We start from the raw sequence: 23,088 nt of genomic DNA, 5'->3' as shown, positions 1-23,088 counted from the left end.
CATGGGTGACAAGGTAAAATGAGGAATGTGAGTGACAAGGTGAAATGAATGTTCAAGAAACAAATTAAGTGTTTCTAAAAACACTTAAGGTTGGAGATTCATTCTCTTCTCCAGACTAAGCTCATCATTCATGCCCTTCCAGACTTTTGGTTAATTTCTTGTTAAAATGTCACCCTTTCAATAGGCTGTAGAAATGAAGAAGATTTGTAGAATGTAGAAATGAAGAGATTTCTAGCCCTTGTGTAAATCAGCTGTTCAGGACTTCACTTCAAGGTCCCACTGGGATTGAGCAGGGCTCCAAAATAATTTTGACTGGGGTTTCACTTTTTTAGAGTTCTGCTTACTAAAAGAAATCTCAGAAACCAATTTGAACAAAGTTATTAATGATTAATTAAAGTTTTTACTTTGTTTCCTCTCTAGATTATGTTTGCATGTTGACATATGTTATCAGTGTCTACAGCCCAAAGTATAAGTAATATGGGAACTTTAGATATAGCTACAAAGCTGGAGATTGAGATTATTTGATTAAGAAAGCCATTTCAGCAACAGTGGTCAAGATGGACAGACACCTGTGAAACAGCATAGCATGTCCTAAGAACAAGGTAAATGTTTCTGTTTTCCCTTCTGAAACAGGATCCTGAATTCGACATCAGTTGTTCATATTTTATTAGTGATTGTGAAATGTGGTTGTGGTTAGGTGAAGAAGGGCAAGAAGCACTAAAGAGGAAATCAAGAATCCTCACAATTTTTGTATGTTGTTGTCTCTATGCATATTCTACACAAGGCTAACTCTTACTCTTACAAATAAACTAATTACAGACAAGACTACTCAAGAAGTTGGTAACGTTTAGATACATGCAGTGGTATTGCTGTTAAAATCCTTTGTGTACTTTATACTCATTCACTCATATCATCATTTACGTTATAAACATAATAGGTGCTCAAAGTGATTTTTGAAAAATGAGTAAAAAAGAGTGGCGTTGCTAAGAATCTATTATGTTGTACTAAGTACCAGCAATAAACAAAATTAGAAAAGTGTACACCCTCAAGGAGTTTATAATCTAGTAGCAGAGATAGATATGTACTCAGAGAAATGTAAGTTTATATCACTTAATGTAAAATGGGAGAACCAACAAGCGGCCGCCTGAACTTTTCAGTGTCACTGCAAAGGGTGGGTCTTCTCTGGCCTTCCTGAGTTCCTTGCTTTCCCCATCTTACTTCAGGCAATGCTTCCCTTTCTCTCTCTGTGCAAACTGGTTGAATGAATGGCAAAAATCACTGTTTATCATCTCTGTGAAGTTTTAATTAATGGAAAAAAGGATTTGTGAGGCTAGTCACAGGCTGTAGTTAATCTGCCATGCTTTGTGGGTCTTTCTGTATTGTTCTGTCATAGTAAGGCATACTTTAGAATAGAACATGGGCTTAGGACACCCCTAAACCTGCTTTTCAAGATGGCCCAGCAAACTGGTCAGTTATAAACTTTGCTGCAGGTCCCTGGAAAAAAAAAAAACTGGATGAAGTTTCCTTCTTGTCTCTTTTATGTTCTTGGGAGCTTGACCTTGTAACCAGGTGGCAGCACTTTCTCTTGGTCTCTGCCATCACAATGGCAGTCCGGGTTCAAGGTTTAATTCCTGGCTTGGAAAATGAGTTCTCTATCTTGTATGTATTTATATGTATTATCTGTGTGATACTTATACATGAAAGAGCTTTGATTGATTGGCTTAAAAATAAATCAAATATTTTGTCAGAAAAGTAAAAAGTGTAATGCCTTTTAGTTCATGTGACTTAAGTAATCTTTGGGAAATAAAGACAGTTTTAAAATAAAGACAATTTTAATTGTAACGTTAAAATTTTTTCAAAAATATAAACAGGTCTAAATTATGCGGGTCAGATATTAAGTTTGCTAAATGCTTTAAGGTCATAAACTGCTTCTTTGACTTTTAAAACTTGTTCAATTTAACCTTCCTTGGAGACATCAGATTCTAGATAAGGCCTGGGGACATGTGAAATAAGCATAACTAAAAGCTATGCAAAGAAGGTTACAAAGAAAGAGATTTTATATAAGAAAGGATCTTCTATGGTAAATTCTTGTCCTAAAGCAAACTGACTGGTTGTTTAACACGAGGAAGGTTTATGACAAGTCAGAAAGTCCAAGCATGTTGTAGATGGTCTGTATGAGTCATGAAAGAATTTATGAAAAGGAATTTATGCAAGAAACATTGTGCAATTTAAAGGTGATTGGACTCCTAAATTCTTCATAAAATGCCACTATGACTCCTACTGTACAGTTTCCCTGCTTTACAGCTCGGTAAATCCTGGGACATGTGGAGTTAACCATGCCCCCTAGCTGTGCTAGAAAAAGCTAGCCCTTATCCGCACTTCTGTCTGGGTCCTAGGCTCCACACTAGTACATAATTAAAATCCCTTACTTATCAAGATTTTCACCAAAAGAAAAAAAAAGTTTCTAAGAGTTAACACCATAACATGTATCTGAGACTACTTAAAAAAACAGTTCTACACACAAGGCATGTAAAGATAGTAAATTGTGTTTTGTGTAAAAAATTATAAGAAGTCCAGGGAATATGAAATTTTCTGCCTAGATTAAAGGGTTAAAAGATTGTTTTAAGTTAGAATAAAGTTGAAGTGTTATTCAAGTTGTGGAAGGTTTATGAAAAATTAATTGTAAAAGAAATTCTGTGTGTGAACACACTGGCTAAAGTTAAAAGGGTTATTATTCCATTTTTCTGTAAATTGAGCATTGAAATAAAAGCATAACAAGGTTTTCTTAGGGCAAAAGCCTGCTTATGATCTGACCTCTAAGACAAATTGTAAAGGGTTATAAAAGGTTTATGAAAATCTTCTCTATGGTCAAACTGGTTAAGATTGAATTTATTTGTCTATAAAGTTTTATTAAGAATTGGGTTTAACATCAATAATGCACTAACACGACAGTGACATTTGGCTTACTTGGTATAAAAATCATACAAGAAGCATTGTCAAATACAAAATGGTGCTTGTTTTTCTTTGGGCTGTATTTGCATAAATGTGTTATTGGTATATGTTCCAAAATTATGGGAAACCCCTCTAATTCTGATATGGCTTAATGTATGTTATTAATAGTTATAATTGTTATGTGAAATTGCTTTATGCCACAGAAGTAACCAAATTTCCTTATCAATTGTGGCTTTAATAGTGGCTGTCCTAAGACTTTTTATCATCCACAGACAATTTTTGTCCTGTTTTAATCCTCTTTGGAAGATGAATTTATAGTCAACTGTACAACTATAACAGGTGTTCTTAAATGCAAGTTTCTGATAACTTTGGAGATTATTACATTAGAATAGAGAAAAATCTTTCAGAACACTCATGGAAAGCTGAAATGTTCATGAATATTAAACAGAAGTTAACCGCATGGACTACACTAATAGAAGTCTAAAGTAATCTTTTTAATTTTTCTGAAAACATTACTGATCCTTTGTTTTGTTTTTCAGAGTCAGGAAAACTTTTCTTTTGAGCTATTTACAGCTTGTAGCAATCAAGTAAAGTATACTCTTATGAACAAAATTTGGAGCATATTTGTTTCTCTCTACCTGATTTGTCCAGAATTTGGAAACTATCTGTGAATATTCTCAATTTATGGCAACATAGTTATTTGCATGAGTGCAATAAGAATCTGTTTTCTTTTGCAACAGGACACAATTGGAGAAATTGATTATTTTACCAAGGCTTTTACTGGAATGGCATGCTTTTCTTTAAGAAATCAAATTTGACTTGTAGAGCCAATAAAACCCCTTGAGGAACTGGCCTCACACCTTGCCTACACCATCTCTGTACAAGGTTCCTGACCCGTGGTAAGTAAAGAATGTCATAAGTCCAAGATCCCTATGTTATCTTGGGACCTCAAAAGGAGAGGAATTTACCCAACTTGTAGGTATCTGAGGGTGCAAACCCATGGTAGAACTTGGCTTTTTAAAAAAAGTCTTATTTAAGATTTTTTCTATGGAGCAGAGTTCCGTCAAGGCCAATTTTTAAAAAGCTTATGGCAAATACTTATTCTTGCTGTACTTTATACAAATAATCAGGCCAAATATAATAAAGCAAATCAATCTTACCATGATTTGTCTTTAGTAAAAATGGGAGACTGGAAAGAGAATTATGTTCCAAGAACTATGGTACACTTATTATTAAATTTTAGTCTCATCAGTTGTTTTTAAACGTGTTTCTGCAATTTTGGCTAACCCTACTTATTCTTGTGAACCAACCAGTGATCTCTGACTGTTGCTCAGAACAAACAAGAGGGATGGGTAATGTAAAAATCTGGATGAGTATTCTAATTGTGGGCACATTAGAATCAGTTAACAGCCCCATATTAGCTTAGTTCCAACAGTTGCCCAGTTCATAGAAAGCTTTCTAATTTTGTTTACTTGAGAAAATTCTACTTCTTTTGCTTCACTCTTGTGGAATATATTGCTGTAGTACTATTTTTGTAGGAATTCAGGAGAAACTTACTAAACATTTTCTTAAATTAAGCTGCTCTAAATTAAATGGCTGCTCTGTCTATGGAGTAACCATTCTTTTATTCCTTTACTTTCCTAATAAACTTGCTTTCACTTTAATCCATGAACTCAACCTGAATTCTTTCTTGCATGAGATCCAAGAACCCTCTCTTGGTGTCTGAATCCTGACTCCTTTCTTGTAACAATATGGCTAGCCAAAGATGAACTGAGACAAATCTGGTATAATTCCTAGTTTAGTTATCTGTCTGTTTTAACCTAACCTTATTGTGATGGTTAATATTGAGTGTCAACATGATCGGATTGAATGATGCAAAGTATTGTTTCTATCACCCAGGCTGGAGTGCAGTGGAACATTCTCCACTCACTGCAACCTCCACCCCCTAGATTTAAGCGATTCTCCTGCCTCAGCCTCCCGAGTAACTGGGATTACAGTTACCTGCCATCGCGCCTTGCTAATTTTTGTATTTTTAGTAGACATGTCATTTCGCCATTTTGGCCAGTCTGATCTCAAACTCCTGACCTCAGTTGATCCACCCACCACAGCCTACCAAAGTGCTGGAATTACAGGCCTGAGCCACCACACTCAGGTAGGCACTCACTCTTAATATACCTTTAACACATTTTAAAATAAGCTATGTACATGTGTCAGTACTAACATATTATGCTTTGAACATTTCTCTATCCTATAATACAATATTTGCACTGCCAGATATATTCTTGAAAATCATACATGTATAACAAGAAGATATACAATATTATCCATTGTAGCATTGTATGTAATAGCTAAACTTATAAAGAGGTGAGTGTCCATTAAAAAGAGAGTAGACAAATCATTTTTGATGTAGTCACTTAATGGAATAAAATTGAATTCTGCAATAAAAATTAATGAACTGCAGCTTCATGCAAAAATAAGAGTAAATCTTCAAACTTTCAAAAACAAGCTAAACAACATAATATTTATAAATAAATGCATATGTTTTAAATACATGAAAAATAAGGAAATTATAACAAACGAAATTTATCTTAAGTGGGGTTGTGTTAGTGGAAGCATGAGGAGGAGAGAGGTAAAAGTGAAGGTAGATGAAACAGTTCTGGCAATGTTCTAGGATATAAGTCAGAAGTGGGTTCACAGGCATTCATTTCATTATTGTACTTTATAAAATATATGTTACATTCTTTAGTGAATATTAAATATTGCACTAAAAAGAGTGAATAACAATAGAAATCTCAATATTGCCTTTTCGAATCTCAATGTATCCCCTGGGGCTACACAGAGACAACCAAATTAGGCAAAGGACATCACTGATACTTTTCTAGTAGGGAAATGAAATGCTCATATTTCTGTTTTAAAAAGAAAATGTTGTTATCAACATTGTAGAGGAGAGACAATGCATGTGAGAGATGTTGAGGTTCTGACCCAACATAGTGGTTGTAGGGACAAATTATATGAGGTGTAGTATTTAAGAACTATTTAAGAGATAGAACCTGCAGGAGTTGATGATATGTAAGAGAAGTGACAATTGTTTAAGATGCCTTTTAATTTTCTAGCTTGAACAACCAATACCATTATCCAAAATAGAGAAGACAGTAAAAAAGAAAGCATACCTATGGAATATCATGAGAGAGAGGATAGCATTATATATCGGAGAGTTTGAAACATCTACATAACATAAAAATGAGCTTCTTCAGTCACATTTAGAAATATTTTCTGGATCTCAGGAGAATGGCAGGCTCTGGAAATAAAGATCTAAATATCATCGACACATTGGTAACTAAGGCCACAGAAGTAGATGAGATCATTCAAAAAAGAGCATATCAAGTCAAAAAGAAGAAGAGGGCTATACTGGATTCCTAGAGGTCATTCACCATAAAGAAGACAATGGAGAAACACTCAGGGGTGTAGAAGAGAACAAGAAAATATGAAAAAGCCAAGTGGCCGGTAATGTTAACTGCCTCCAGATACATCAAGTAAAATAGAAATCGTAACTGAAACACAGAGGGGCTATGCAAAACCCAAACCTGTAAACCAAGTGCCTTAGCTCCTTGTGTTTACCATATCCACTGATCTAATGATTTTTAAGTTGTGCCGTGGAGTGTGCTAGAGCTATTTCTAATGGTTAGATGGATATTATTTTTCATTCCACAAATACTGAGCAACTTTTGTCTACCAGGTATTACGTAGGTAAAAGTACTGTTTAAAGATTATGGCTTTAAAAATAAATTATGAAACATTTCTGTTAACAATGAAGAAATCCATTCATCATATATATATTTAACATATATGTACACATAAATGTGTGTGAGGGACATAAGTAGGGCTGAAAACTACTGCCTTACATAGAAATTCAAAATTATAAATCATGTTAATGAGGTTAAAATACCTTTGATTACAAAAAAACGTTAGGGTGGAAGAACTCATGCTTACAACCCCAACTCTTTGGGAGCCAACGGGGAAAGATCACTTTAGCTCAGGAGTTTGAGACCAGCATGGGCAACGTCTATACAAAAAATAAAAAATTAGCCAGGCATGATAGCATGTGCTTATAGTCACAGCTACTCAGGGGACTAAGGTTGGAGGATCACTTGAGCTTGAGTGATTGAGGCTGTACTGAGCCATGGCAGTGCCACTACACTTTAGCCTGGGTGACAGAATGAAACCCTGTCTCAAAACAAAACAAAGAACGACGGATATGCACAAGAGACTTGCTATTCTTGGGAAAAGGAATTTCTTCAAATGCTTCTTAATTGTTTGACTTGTTACAATTAGCATGCATTACTAATAATTATAATTTAAAAACAACTACTCAGTAGAAAATTTCAGAAATTCACATTGCTTCATTAGCCTCTTTTTCCATCCTAGGAATTTGCAGATACACACACATATACACACACACACACATATATATAAACACACATATTCACAACCTAGGAACTAGGGAACCCAAATATAAGACTTGACTTAAACAAAATTTCTGCTTGTTACTTTGAACTAAGTCCTCCAGATCAGAGATTTTTCAGAACTCCATTTCTTAGGAGAGTTGCAAACTAGAGTTTTGTAAATTGACCTTGTGTGTATTATTCTCTTCTGTCACAGAAAACATATGACTTCTGTGGCATTTTTAAATGACTAATCCAAAGTTATGAAATAAAGTAGCTCTAAAGATGAATAAATACAGTTGTGTTTTGATTCCTCACTTTTCCTATGGCATTAACCCTCAAAAAGATTTTCCCCATTTACCTTCGAACTGTAAAAACTGTGGAGTTCTTGTCTATCATTCAGCTGTAACATCTTGGTTATTGGGCTAATCTTAAAAAGCAATTTGAAAGGAACTTAGTGAAGTTCAAATGTTTAATTAGTAGTCCTTTTCCTAAACGTCTTTTTTTTTCTTGCCAGGTGCAAGTTTCTGATAAAATATGATTTAATCTGTGGCTAACTTTTGCAGTTGATTTAATAATTTAAATACATTCATGTAAAACATCAGATGTGTAGATGGAGAGAATAGCAAAAGTAAGTACTTAAAAATAAAATGGGTAATGACTGAAACACTTAGTAAAATATTGACTAAATAATTAACTTTGTTACTGGTCACCCTGGTTAATAAAATACTTTGTGACACACAGCACCCTGTGTACAAAATGACCTTACTTTTACCCTAAAACAGGTCTCTCTGAGCAGTGTTTATATGCATGAGCTGGAAAACAGGTGAAAAGATAATCCCTTACCAAATTCCCAGAAGTTCCCAAGGAACAGCTCTTATCTCTGCTACCCGTTAAGTTACTGACAAACGATGGAGAAATAAATAATAGTTTTAACTTGCAGTTTTATCTCCAATGTTTTATTTATTCCCAAAGCCTCCAATGAAGAAAAAGTATTTGCAGGGAAACCTCTATAGTGAGAGAGATAAATGAGTTAAATGGGAATGAAATATGGTCAAATATTCTGTTTCAAGGACAAAGGAAATTAACTGTTCTGAGCAACTCAAGGTAGAAGAAACCATTCTGAACTATATTACTCAAAAAATATAAGATCTCTTATCAGCTTAAAAATGCTTCCTCTTATATTGCTGTTTTATGTCTTTTGATTTTCAGACCTAAATTACATTTATATCAAAAGATGAAGCTAACAGTTCCAAACTAAGTAAAGTGTTATTTCATGTTCCCAAAGTATCTCAAACAATAATAATAGATTTTGGCTTCATGGCTCCTAAAATTGAGGTCATATATTTGCAACACAACTGTGTGGGACTGGGAACAAGAGGTGACTGAAACTGGGGCATGGGTAAAGCAGACTATGTCCTACTGACCCAGACTCCCCAGTGGCAGGGGTCAGTCACCCTGGGGCTAATCACAGCCACATCAAAAATTTCCTGTTGTTTTGTACAAAGCCTGTTATTATCTTGTCCTTACCTCAGTTTTAGTTTCTTCTCCCTCATATCTAAACCATAATTGACATTATCATTCCCACTCCCAGCTCTCACTTTCCATCACCTTACACTCTACTCATACACTCACATTCTTTCCAGTTTCCTGAGAAAATCTGGTTTCCTCCTGTATTAGTCCATTTACATGCTGCTGATCAAGACATACCTGAGACTGGGAAGAAAAAGAGGTTTAATTGGACTTACAGTTTCACATGGCTAGGGGGGTCTCAGAATCACAGTGGAAGGCAAAAGGCACTTATTACATGGCAGTGGCAAGAGAAAATGAGGAAGGTGCAAAAGCAGAAACCACTGATAAACCCATCAGATCTCATGATACTTACTACCATGAGAACAACATGAGGGAAACTGCCCCATTTGCACCAGGTTCAAATTTTCTCACCTGGTTCCTCCCACAGAACATAGGAATTGTGAGAGTACAATTAAAGATGAGATTTGGGTGGCAACAAAGATCCAAACCATATCATTCTTCCCCTTCCCCTCCAAATTTCATGTTCTCACATTTCAAAACCAATCATGCCTTCCCAACAGTTCCCCTAAGTCTTAACCCATTTCAGCATTAACCCAAAAGTCCACACTCCAAAGCCTCATCTAAGACAAGGCAAGCACCTTCAGCCTACAAGTCTGTAAAATCAAAAGCAAGCTAGTTACATCCTAGATAAAATGGCAATATAGGTATTGGGTAAATACAGCCATTCAAATGGGAGAAATTAACAAAAACAAAGGGGTTTCATGGCCCATGCAAGTCCGAAATCCAGCAGGACAGTCAAATTTTAAAGCTCTAAAATGATCTCTTTTGACTCCATGTCTCATGTCCAGGTCACCCTGATGCAAGAGGTGGGTTCCTATGGTCTTGGGAGTCAAAGTCACCCCTGTGACTTTGCAGGGCACAGCTCCCCTTGCGGCTGCTTTCACAGGCTGGCATTGAATGTCTGAGCTTTTCCAGGTGCACAGTCCAAGCTGTCAGTGGATTTACCATTCTGGGGTCTGGAGGACAGCTGCCCTCTTCTCACAACTCCACTAGGCAGTGCCCCAGTAGGGACTCTGTGTGGGGGCTCAGACTCCACATTTCACTTCTGCACTGCCCTAGCAAAGGCTCTCCATGAGAGCCCTGACCCTGCAGCAAACTTTTTGCCTGGGCATCCAGGCATTTCTATATATCCTCTGAAATCTAGGTGGAGGTTCTCAAACCTCAATTCCTGACTTCTGTGCACCTGCAGGCTCAACACCATGTGGAAGCTGCCAAGGTTTGGGGCCTGCACCATCTGAAACCTTGGCTCAGCTGTATGTTGGCTCCTTTTAGCAATGGCTGGAACAAGTTGGATGCAGGGCACCAAGTTCCTGGGCTGCATACAGCATGGGAACGCTGGCCCTGGCCCACAAAACGATTTTTTCCTCCCAGGCTTCCCGGTCTGTGATGGGAGGGGCTGCCATGAAGACCTATGACTTGCTCAGGGTACAATTTCCCCCATTGTCTTGGGGATTAACATTCAGCTCCTTGCTACTCATACAAATTTCTGCAGCCAGCTTGAATTTCTCCTCAAAAACTGGGTTTTTCTTTTCTACTGCATTGTCAGGTTGCAACTTTTCTGAACTTTTATGTTCTGTTTCCCTTTTAAAACAGAATGCTTTAAACAGCACCTAAGTCATGTCTTGAATGCTTTGCTGCTTAGAAATTTCTTCCACCAAATACCCTAAATTATCTCTCTCAAGTTCAAAGTTCCACAAATCTCTAAGGCAGGGGCAAAATGCCACCAGTTTCTTTGCTAAAACATAACAAGGATCACCTTTGCTGCAGTTCCCAACAAGTTCCTCATCTCCATCTGAGACCACTCATCCCGGACCTTATCATTCATATCACTATCAGCGTTTTTGTCAAAGTCATTCAACAAGTCTCTAGGAAGTTCCCAACTTTCCCACATTTTCCTGTCTTCTGAGCCCTCCAAACTACTCCAGCCTCTGCCTGTTACCCAGTTCCAAAGTTGCTTCCACATTTTTGGGTATCTTTTCAGCAATACCACACTCTACTGTTACCAATTTACTGTATTAGTCCATTTTCACGCTGCTGATAAAGACGTATCTGAGACTAGGAAGAAAAAGAGGTTTAATTTACAGTGATACACGACTGGGGAGGCCTCAGAATCATGACAGGAGGTGAAATGTGCTTCTTACATGGTGGCGGCAAGAGAAAATTAGGAAGATGCAAAAGCAAAACCCCCAGATAAAACCATCTGATGTTATGAGACTTATTCACTGCCAGGAGAGCAGTACGGGGAAACTGCACCCATGATTTATATTATCTCCCACCGGGTCCCTCCCACAACACATGGGAATTATGGGAGTACAATTCAAGATGAGATTTGGGTGGGCACACAGAGCCAAACCTTATTCCCTCCCTCTTTCACCTATGCCCCCAATTCTTGGGGAAGCTTGCTGAATTCTACCCTTCCTCAAGATTTAGTTCAAATGTCTCCTCTGGAAAGACTTTCTAAATTTCCCTTCTATATGCATATACACATAGAGATACACAAACGTACTACACACACACACAGACACATACACACAACTGTAGACTGCAGGCAGAGTGAGCGGTTCTTTCAGTAACTGTACTAAATTATATCAGTATCATATGTTATATTTTAATATTATGTCTATTGTGTTATAATTATTTGATTACATACCTGTCTCTTCTATTACTAGACCATGAGCTCCTAAAGGGAGCTGTGTCTTCTGTGTATCTTACTTATTTGCCATAGTACCTAGTATTTAGTAATGGCTTAATAATTTCTTGATTGAAGAGTGAATGAAGTTATTATTCTTCAAGACTTATATCAGTTTCCCTTGCGTCTGTGAAGTCTTGCAGATTCATCTAAGACAGGAATAAACTCTGTCCTCTCTGAGTTCTCATAACATTTTATTTCTTGCTTGTGACGGACTGCTATCACTGACTTTCCTAGATTTAATTCCATTTCTTCTGTCCTATCATAAAAAAGATCATACCTTCTTTTATTATCTTTTCCCTCAAAGTCACTGTGCTTTGTAAAAAGTAATTTCTCCTTAATGTTTGCTGATATCATTTAATATATTTCCCAAATATTTCCCCCAAATAAACATCATTAAACAAGGTGAAGTTTTTATGCAGCACAGGGATGATCTCAGATTCATTTTTATTTGCCTAGGCTCAGCGCATAGGAGGTACCAAATAAACAGTTGCTGGGAACGTGAAGGGAGAAAGTGACTACTTCAGAAGCAGAAGACCATTTGCTTTGTTCATCTGTTGGCAACAATTTGTCCTTTGGCAAACACTGGGAGTGAAAGCAGTTATAATCACCTAGTTTTAATAGCTAGAATCACTCTATACTTTCTCTTCCAATGCCTACGTATCCTTAGAAATGATAACTTTGGAAGGGGTGATGCAAGTTTTTTTATCTCAGAAATTGGAGAAATATTAACTTTTAAATTTACTATCCTATCCCCCAAATGGTGACAATACTGCCAGCAGTTGGAAATAGGTGAGGCAGACTCTTTCGTGGAAATTGATTGAAAAGTTGAAGTATGCTCTAAGTGCTGAAGTAAATATGCACATGGAAGAACAGGATGGCTTCTGTCCCTGAGAATAAAATCTTCAAAGATCTCATTTTTCTCACAATTATAATAATAGCTCCATTTATTGACAATGTATATATGTCAGCCTTATGCTAGTCTCTTCACAATATATTCTTATTTAATTATCTTGACAATCTTGTAAACCCAAAATTAGAAAACTAAACTCGTAATTACCTGGAAAAGGGAACAAATTAGACCACACACTAAACTACCCACAAGGCAAAATAATCTCAACCAGAAACTCCAACCAAGACTTTGAGAAGTCACCCAACAACATCAGGCTACCGCATCTTGTTCGTTTTTTTCTTTCACAGTCATGTGTCTCTGAGTATACACATGAGTAATATGCATCATCACGAAGATGCCGCAGCATAAATAAAACACATGTCTCAAAGTGACTGGCTCGGCTTCAGGAATCCAGCTACTTCTGCTAAGGAAACTGAGTTTGGCAACACTAGCTTATTTTAATCTTCTATATCCTCTGACTCTGTAGTTTCTCATTAACTCTGTGCTTGGGAAACTCAGTTTCTCACTGCAGAGTTTCCATATCAGTGAAAGTGGCCTGTCCATCACTAACATAGATTTTAAAATACTAAATTATAAATATGCTCATGGATCAACTTGGGGGGGGGGAATTAGGATGTCTCCATTGATACATAAATACAGGGCCACACACACAACATTACTTTCCGAAGATTTGCCTACCTCAATGTGAAGATATAAATGAGTGTGATAGTTACATAAGATGATTTATCATTTCAATTGTGAAAAGCATGCTTTCTAAAACACTCTCCAGATCACCTTCCCTGACAGAAGCAGCAGTAACAACAGAAACAATAAAATTTCCACAAAAAACAGTTGGCCAAGTTTATTACAAAACATAATGTCAGCTGTCGAAATGATTACTTCCTCAGACTGACCTTGTTTAACCTAGCAGCTCTAACCTTTCCCTTTTGGCCCTTCAAGATACATTTTGATCACCAGTTCTAAACAGACTCATTGTTGAAGTTACATGTGGTTTTTATTCTGGAGATAGAAAAAGAGAAATAAGCCCATAGTGAGCCCACCAAGATGCCTTGATCCTAAAGTCAAGTGCAAAAAAGTATGTAGTTGACTTGAAGCAAAGAATCAAATCTATGTTTGGGAAGAAGCACATTAAAGTAAAAAATAATTCATAAGAGGTCACAGGAACTATTGTCAGAAAGTTCTCACTGTAAATGACATCAACATGCTTTTTTCATATACTTTTATAATATACAAGCAAATCTAAATATTCTTTAACCTCCTCTAATTTTCATCTAGTCAGTCTTATTTAGACTAAGCAGAAGTATTTTTTCCTTCCTTCTGCCTACTCTTTTTTCTCAGTTTTTATTCATATACAGAAATAGCAATAAATATATCAATATACTATCTGGCATGTTTTAGCCATGAATAGAAGCTGAGGTTGTGCCTTAATGGGAGAGTCTATTTAAATTGATCTGATTTTCAATATTCTGCATGACAACTCAGTATGTAAGTTCACTTTCCTTTTGCAATAGTTTGGTTTGCCTTTATTTTTTGTTTTTGCTTTTACTTAACACAATATTTTACAAATAATTGGGATACTTTAAAAATACTTCTATTGAGGCATTGTGTTGATACGAAGGATACAAATGTGTGTGTGTGTGTGTATATGTGTGTGTGTATATATGTGTGTGTGTGTGTGTGTGTGTGTATATATATATATATTCTGCTTTCTGCCTTTTAGGCATTCAGCATATGCATGCAAAGATGTTCTCAGTGGTCTTGACAAGTACAGAGATCCATGGGATCAAAGAGATGGGAATAGGTGGAGATTTCCAAGAAATTTGAAGGAGTCTTGATAAAAGAGAGGACAGTAGAACTAGGTCTTAGATTTTACCATGATGAAAGGATGGGAAGTAAGCTGGGAAAAGGCAATAGCAGGAAATTACAAAAATGCATGGTCTTTTCAGGGGAGGTAAAAAGTTCAGCATGGTTAGGACTAATGCTGTGAGAGCACCAAGTTTTTGGAGAATGGACCAATACATAACAAGTTTCTAGAAGTATGAAAAACCTCTAGTATGAAAAAAGGACACCACAAAAATTCATGTGAAATAATACAAAGTGGATCTCAGAACTCTAGATAATATGAGCTCCAAACTGTGTTTTCAAAGTGTGGTCCTTGGATCAGCATCATTAACATCTGTTGGGAACTTGCTTGAATGCAAACCCTTGGGCTCCAGCCTAAGATGAGACCAAGCACTGTGTGCTTTGCTAAGCTTTCCAGGTGATTTTGGTGGACACTACAGTCATAGTTTCAGAGGTAGAAAGTGTGCTTTCCAGGTGTGAGGAATAGCACACACAAAAGTGTAGAGGCTGGAGTGAGAGTAGTAGTGGCATGCAAGAAGCAGGCACAGCAATATTTTATTTATTAATTATTTCAGTTATTCATCACTTAATGAAACAATTTAACAAGTATAGAACGGGGATTTTAATCTTGTAGTACAATTCCAAAAGTCAAAAAGTGTAAAGTCTGGATACTTTACATAGTGAAGAAAAAAATGACTGTAAAGGGAAGATCAGACTGAGGCTCTGACAGATATTTTAAACTGCAATGGCCTACAAAATGAAAGAGGCTTTGTATGTTCTTCAATTGGACAGCAACATAAATAAAACAGGATTTTAGAAAGTTGGCAGTAAGACAATGTAACACAAGAGAACAAAGGTGGCTTAGATAACTTTTAGGTCTTCTTCACTGTAAATTCATACTACTTTGTAGTAGAATCTGTATTATTTGAAAGCTATCAGAAAAGACCTCACCCCACAAGTATATCTATTTTATCCTTAGCATAATCCTTAAAATTTCACGACTGCAGAGTCATTCTTTTGAGGTTTTTTTCATCAGTTCCCTAGGAGAGTACTGTACCAATTAAAATCCAGTCAAGAAAGAAATTGACAACCGGCGGAAAGCAATATTTCAATAGGAGGAGAAGGGAATGAAGGGACAATAGCAGAAAAAAAGCATCTAAAAGGGGAAGAAGTTCCTGCTCAAAATATATTTTTCCCAATTTGCACACTTGAATAGGGCTCCTTTGGCCCAAAACAAGGTTGGTGCCATTTAAAGACACAAGGAAATTAGGATCATATCTAGAAATTTGTCTCAGAGTAAGATAGAGGGGAATGTTGTGATTGTAAGCATAGTGAATTTTGGGTGAGGGAGGGATAACAGGTGGAAATTACTTGTGGCAGTTGAAAATTTGGGATGAAAATTGCTGTAAGCTGATGTTTTTATTTTGTGTCACCAAAGATGTCTATAATCCAGTGTTTTTGTAAAGCATTTTACATTCTCAATAAGCCATTTAATTGACGTCATTTATTTAGCGGGCACTAAGTGGGGGGGTTAAATTGAATATGATGTCCAGCCAGCTGTTGAATGTGCAGGCAGGAGGTCTGAACAGGACAGAGACTTGGGAATCATCAGCATGAGGATATGAACTTAAGCCACATAATCCATAAAGTACGCTATGCAATGTGGACCAGGATAAATCCCTGAGGAACATCAAAAGGAATAGTTAGGTGAAGAAGATCCTGAGAATTTGGAACTTGGATGTACTGCCTTTTAGGTATCACTAGTCCCAAGGAAACTTGTGAGTTAGTCATTTAAAGTGGTCACTCTCCCATAGAAAATCTATTTATATAGTGTAGTGACTCTCTATATCCCTTTTAAAAACATACTGTTTCTTTATCATCTTACAACCATGTATTTAATGGTTAATTAAATATAAAACATGAAAATAAAGTACCCTTTTAAAGAAATAAAAATTAATCATTGTTTATTATGTTTATGCATCATCTGAAGCAATTGACTCATTTTGCTTTTTAAGCATATTTCACTTTTATTAAAAAAATTGGAAAGGTAATTTTATAATTTGATTCCCACCAAATGGGTAAGAGTTAGCTCTTATTCAGGATATTGGCCTTTATTTTGAGATGAAATACGACATTTTGAAGTCAAACTCAAATTATATAACTGAAAGACTCTACAGTCCAAATTATAAGATGTCTATTTTGAAATACTATTTACACTCTCCTCTTTAAAGAACAGAGTGTGTGTTTTGGGGGAGATCAATGTCAATTTTAGCAAAAGTCTTATTTTAAAAGCTTCATGCTATAGAAATAAAAACAGAAAATCAGAACCTAGAAGAGGATCAGAAAACTAATACATCAAATTCAGTACCCAAGGGTCAATACCCAAACATCACACTTGAGCCTGAGTACCAGACTAGACAGGGAAATACCAAATTGCCATGGAGTTTTTCAGTACAATGAACTCAAATATAATTTGTAAATTATCTTTACTAAAATTATGATGATTTATAAAATTTACTATAATGGTTCTCATTGAAAAAGAATTTAAATATTTTGGGAAGAACTCAATGATAATGCTGTATCTTCAAAAACATTTTCCATTTTCACTTCCTGAATTCAGTAATATTATCTAAGAAATTTAAAATATTTTCGAACATCTGGTGTATTAGTCTGTTTTCACGCAGCTGATAAAGACATAACTGAGATTGGGAAGAAAAAGTGGTTGCACATGGCTGGGGAGGCTTCAGAATCATGGCAGGAGGTGAAAGGTACTTCTTACATGGTGGCGGCAAGAGAAAAATGAGGAAGAAGCAATAGCGGAAACCCCAGATAAACCCATCAGATCTCATGAGATTTATTCACTATCACAAGAATAGCACAGGAAAGACCAGCCCCTGTGATTCAGTTACCTCCCATTACGTTCCTTCCACAACAGGTGGGAATTCTGAGAGATACATGTTCAGATATGGGTGGGGACATGGCCACACCATATGAAAAATTCCACCCCTGGCCCCTCCAAATCTCATGTCCTTGCATTTCAAAACCAATCATGCCTTCCCAACTCTCCCATAAAGGCTTAACTAATTTCAGCATTAACTGAAAAGATCACAATTCAAAGTCTCATGTGAGATAAGACAAGTCCCTTCCCTCTATGAGCCTGTAAAATCAAAGGCAACTAGTCACTTCCTAGATACAATAGGGGTACAGGTATTAGGTAAATACAGCCATTCCAAATGGGAGAAATTGGCCAAAACAAAGGAGTTTTGGGAACCGTGCAAGCCCAAAATCCAGTGGGGCAGTCAAATTTTAAAGCTCCAAAGTGATCTCCTTTGACTCCACGTTCCACATCCAGGTCAGGCTGATGCAAGAGGTGGGTTCCCATGGTCTTGGACAGCACCACTTCTGTGGCTTTACAGGGTACAGCCTTCCTCCCAGCTGCTTTCATGGGCTAGTGTTGAGTGTCTGCAGCTTTTCCAGGAGCATGGTGCAAGCTGTCGGTGGATCTACCATTCTGGGTTCTGGAGGAAGGTGGCCCTCTTCTCACAGCTCCACTAGGCAGTGCCCTAGTAGGGCCTCTGTATGGGGGCTCTGACTCCACATTTCCCTTCTGCACTTCCCTAGCAAAGGTTCTCCATCAGTGTTCTGCCCCTGCAGCAAACTTTTGCCTGGGCATCCAGGCATTTCCATACATCCTCTGAAATCTAGGTGGAGGTTCCCTAACCTCAGTTATTGACTTCTGTGCACCCACAGGTTCAACACCATGTGGAAGCTGCCAAGGCTTGGGGCTTCCATCCTCTGAAGCCACAGACTGGGCTGTATGTTGGCCACTTTTAGCCACAGCTGGAGTGGCTGGGACACAGGACACCAAGTCCCTAGGCTGCACACAGCACAGGGACTGTGGGCTTGGCCTATGAAACCAGTTTTTCCTCCTGGGCCTCTGGGCCTGTGATAGGAGCAGCTGCCATGAAGATCTCTCACTTGACCTGGAGATATTTTCCCCATTGTCTTGGGGATTAAAATTCGGCTCCTTGTTACTTATGCAAATTTCTCTAGCTGGCTTGAGTTTCTCTCCAAAAAATGGGTTTTTCTTTTCTGTCACATAGTCAGGCTGCAAAATTTCCAAACTTTTATGCTCTGCTTCCCTTATATCACTGAATAGCTTTTAACAGTATCCAAGTCACCTCTTGAATGCTTTGACGCTTAGAAATTTCTTCTGCTAGATACCCTAAGTTACCTTTCTCCAGTTCAAAGTTTCACAAATCCCTAAGGCAGAGGCAAAATGCCACGAGTTTCTTTGCTAAAACATAACAAGAGTTGCCTTTACTCCAGTTCCCAACAACTTCCTCACCTCCACCTGAGACCACCTCAGCCTGGATCTTATTTTCCATATTGCTATCAGCATTTGGGGCAAAGCCATCCAACAAGCCTCTAGGAAGTTTCAAACTTTCCCACATTTTTCTGACTTCTTCTGAGTCCTCCCAGGCTGTTCCAATCTTTGCCTGTTACCTAGTTCCAAAGTTGCTTCCACATTTTCGAGTATCTTTTCAGCCATGCCCCACTCTACTGATACCACGTTGCTGTATATAGTCTGTTTTTATGCTGCTGATAAAGACATACCCGAGACTGAGAAGAAAAAGAGGTTTAATTTGACTTACAGTTCCACATGGCTGGGGAGGCCTTGGAGTCATAGCAGGAGGTGAAAGACACTTCTCACACGGTGGCAGGAAGAGAAAAATGAGGAAGAAGCAAAAGCAGAAGCCACTGATAAACCCATCCGATCTTGTGAGACTTATTTACCATCATGAGAATAGCACTGGAAAAACTTGCCCCATGATTCAACTACCTCCCCCTGGGTCCCTCCCACAACATGTGGGAATTCTGGGAGATACAATTCAAGTTGATGTTTGAGTGGGGACACGGACAAACCACATCATCTGGGTATTAGTTGTTTGTCATTTTCTTAACAGTCATGTTATAAGATCTTGCATTTGGGTCTTTGATTCATGTTCTAACTAACTCATGGTCACATGATCATCTTTAGTAGTAACTACCTTGAGCCTATCCTACAAAATGAGCAGGTTAATAAAAATGTAAATGTAAATGATTCAGCATTTTCAGAAGGGAGCTAGTTATTTGCCAGCAAGATAGATGGAAGAATAAAATCGGTTGCTTCTTGTTTTTTCAACATACTTGATAAGATACTTGCAAGAGCATAGGGTTATTAATCAAATGTCTACTTCAATGACAGTGCATATCTAATGCAATACTCATACATAAAGAGTTGTCAAGTTCAAAAGTTCCTCTAACTTGTAATGATTTTCTGTTTTATGCTTATGTTTCTATAGAATTAGAATCTATGAATCTATGAATTTTAAGGGAAAATTTTTGTGTTTTTTTCTTTTGCCATTGAATACTTATAAAATGGCTAAACCACTGCTTTCATAATTTGGTAGTATTTAAACTCTTCGGTTTTGCCTAAGACCTATTTTTTTGGGGCATAAAATGAAAATTGGAAATCACCATTCTTATGTCATTATATAAATCTATGATTATTATAGTTGACCTCATCCCCATGTGATTCCAATTACATTTTGTCATTATTATAATAAACATGTAAAGTATTGTTTCAGCCCCTGAAAATATGTCTTGTGTGTATGACTTACTGGATACCTCTGCTTTGATATTCCACAGATATCTCAAACCTCAGTATGTTTTTAACTGAGCCTTTCCCAAGCCCTCTCCTCCTCATTTAATGTTACCAAAATCTCATCATTCACCCAAGCCAGGAATTAAGAGTTACTAGAATTTTCCTCTTCCTCCCTTCTCATAAGAAATCAGTCAGGAGTCATGATGAGTCTATTTCTAAAATATCACTGGAATCTGTTTTGTCTTCTACACTCCTACTAGCACTGCCTTAATTCAGAATCACTTGCCAGAATTACCAAAACAGCTTCCTCCATATCGTATCTGTGCTTCTGACATTGCCTCACAAATTCTTTCTTTATAATGCTACTAGCATTACATTTTAAAATTAAAATTTAATCACGACCCTCCCCCTCAAAAATCCTCAAATTTATAAGAACCCAAACTCCTTACTATGACTTATAAGACTGTGATGATGACAGCTCCTAGTACCAAATGCTTTTCTGTCTTTTCATAATAATAGAATTACAACTGGGAAGGGATTATCCAGCCAACCCCCTTATGTTATAATCCCCAAAATCCAGCAACCAGGAGAGGTCATGTGAATAGTACTCACCAATGGCAGGACAGCAGGAGTGAGTGTGCCACTTACTGGTTCAGACCTTAAAGTGAAAGTCTTGGGCACAGCCAGCCAGGCATGATCACACAGATGAGAGCCTTGAGATGAATGGAGTCTGATCCTGGAATCACTTTGTGGAAGAGAGTGGCTAGTGGACCTGTGGCACCAACCCTGAACTATTCCTTGAGAGAAATAAACTTTTGTTGTGTTTGTACTATTATATCTTGAGACTTTTTTTTTTTTTTTTTTTTGAGACTGAGTCTCGCTCTGTTGCCCGGGCTGGAGTGCAGTGGCCGGATCTCAGCTCACTGCAAGCTCCGCCTCCCGGGTTCACGCCATTCTCCTGCCTCAGCCTCCCGAGTAGCTGGGACTACAGGCGCCCGCCACCTCGCCCGGCTAGTTTTTTGTAGTTTTTAGTGGAGACGGGGTTTCACCGTGTTAGCCAGGATGGTCTCGATCTCCTGACCTCGTGATCCGCCCGTCTCGGTGATTTAGCCCATCTCAATACAAAACCTTTTATAATTCAATCAATAATTACCTTTCCAACTTCACATTTTGCCAATTTTCAATTCCTCATTTGTATCCTAAGCTCCAGCCTTACCAGACCATTTAAAATTCCATAGATAAGCAATGCACACTCTTGCATTTATACCTTTGTTTCTGCTGTTCTATCCACAGGGTTATACCCTCTCCTTTAAGGCTGGGTCGAGCATCACTACTGTGGAAAATTTCTCTTGTTATGGGTGGATTGTGCACACCTCTTCACCCTACCATTTGTGTGTTGAAGACCTAACTCCCAGTATCTTAGAATGTGACTGTACTTGCAGATAGGGGCTTTAAATAAGTAATTAGGTTAAATTAGGTCTTCAGGGTGGGCCTTAATCCAATTTGACTGGTATCCTTATAAGAAAAGGAAAGTTGAACATGCAGAGAGAGACAAGGGATGTGCAGGCACAGGACACAGAGAAGGTGTTCACCTGCAAGTCAAAGAGAGAAGCCACAAACAAAACTAAACCTGCCAACATGTTGATTTTAGACTCTTCACCTCCAGGACTGTGAGAATATACATTTCTGTTAAGTTGCCCAGTCTGTGGGTATTTTGTTACGGCAGTCCTGGTAAACTAATATACCCCTTGAGGTAGGATGTTTTCTTCTCTGAAATTTTATAGCATCCTGAGTGTACCCCATTTATCAAATATCTTTGCTATTTTTCAATCAGTGACTTACTTGTCTGTCTCCTCAAGTAGTCTGTCAGTCTTTGAGGGAAAGTAACTCTGTCTACAAATCTGCTGCCTTAACTTCTGATGACATATTTGGAAATTCATAAGAAATGGATAAATAGTCATTAGAATGGATTAATTTCTTTTCCACAACTTGCAACTTAACAGCAAGTAAATAAGCAAGTAGTTTGAGTTTTTATTTGTTGTCTAGATTCTTTACTTATATATTGCCAGGGTGACAGTCATGTAGCCTGATTTTGATACAAGATTTCATTATTGGAGATTGACTTGCCATTTTTCATATTATTGTGTGGACATTTTTAAAGGTATAGATTCTATACCTTTGCAGATTTACTAAAGTCCAGAAGATAAAGATGAATTTTATAGCAGGAACAAGATCTTCTGTCAGTAAGGTTGGTTGTGATGTTGCAGTGGACTGCTTTTGGTATTTTTGTCAACATTACAATAGCCTTATTTTTCCAAGAATTACCCCCAAACCAAGCAGTTGGTTTAACCCAGTCTCTATGTCATACTTGGTTGGACAAGAGTGGTCACTAGATACAAGTTTGACTAATAATATTTTTTTTCCACAAATTTTGAATTGAGAATGAGGGAAACTAATTTTGATCTCTTTTGAGTGGCTGAAACTGAGAATTGTTGAGTAATCATGTGCATTGAGAAGGAGAGATATTTGAATGAAGACAGAGACATATCCTAAATACAGATGTGGAAAGAGAGAGAGAGAGTGTTGTAATACCAATTGATTTTCATTTTCTCATTTCAGTTCCTTATGAGGCCTATGGCGCTACTTGCTCTTGAGTTCCATGATATTTTTATATCAAATTTCATTTGGGTTAAGCTGGAATGAATTTCTGTCATTTGCAATAAAAAAGAGTACTTACTGAAATCAATTAGATAGTACAGTTGACATATGTAATTTTTAATCACTCAAGTCATTCTTCCTTGATGCTAGTAATAATGATTCAATTATCTTTTTTGGAGCCACTTTCCTCTATTCTAGTCTATAAGGTTCATTAGGGTCAAGCGTAGTGCAAGGTAATTAGCTCAACAAGGAACATAGAGATATATGACCTAAACTAGGTCAATAAATCTATCAGCAATATTTGCTGGAACTTCTGAGAAATTTTGAGATGTCAAAGCAATGTTTTTCCCAC

The 23,088-nt window shown here is 37.4% G+C and overlaps 1 protein-coding gene and 1 long non-coding RNA gene across 5 annotated transcripts in view; one reads left to right on the top strand and one right to left on the bottom strand.

The window, feature by feature from the left end:
• LOC105498370 (prostaglandin E receptor 3) overlaps positions 1–23,088 on the bottom strand; it is a 204,093-nt gene that overhangs the window by 71,949 nt on the left and 109,056 nt on the right. The window lies entirely within an intron of this gene.
• LOC139361910 (uncharacterized) lies at positions 219–12,274 on the top strand. Of its 3 annotated transcripts, none has more exons than XR_011619878.1 (5): positions 219–602; positions 3,693–3,851; positions 4,989–5,104; positions 7,912–8,025; positions 12,136–12,274. It is a non-coding gene; the product is annotated as an uncharacterized lncRNA (long non-coding RNA). The 3 variants fall into 3 exon arrangements; XR_011619879.1 differs by lacking the exon at positions 219–602 and adding an exon at positions 1,131–1,659 and having other exon boundaries at positions 4,992–5,104; XR_011619877.1 differs by lacking the exon at positions 219–602 and adding an exon at positions 1,131–1,659.

This window comes from Macaca nemestrina, chromosome 1 (genome assembly GCF_043159975.1).
Source record: "Macaca nemestrina isolate mMacNem1 chromosome 1, mMacNem.hap1, whole genome shotgun sequence".
Taxonomy (NCBI): domain Eukaryota; kingdom Metazoa; phylum Chordata; class Mammalia; order Primates; family Cercopithecidae; genus Macaca; species Macaca nemestrina.
This window is presented reverse-complemented; position numbering and strand designations above follow the sequence as displayed.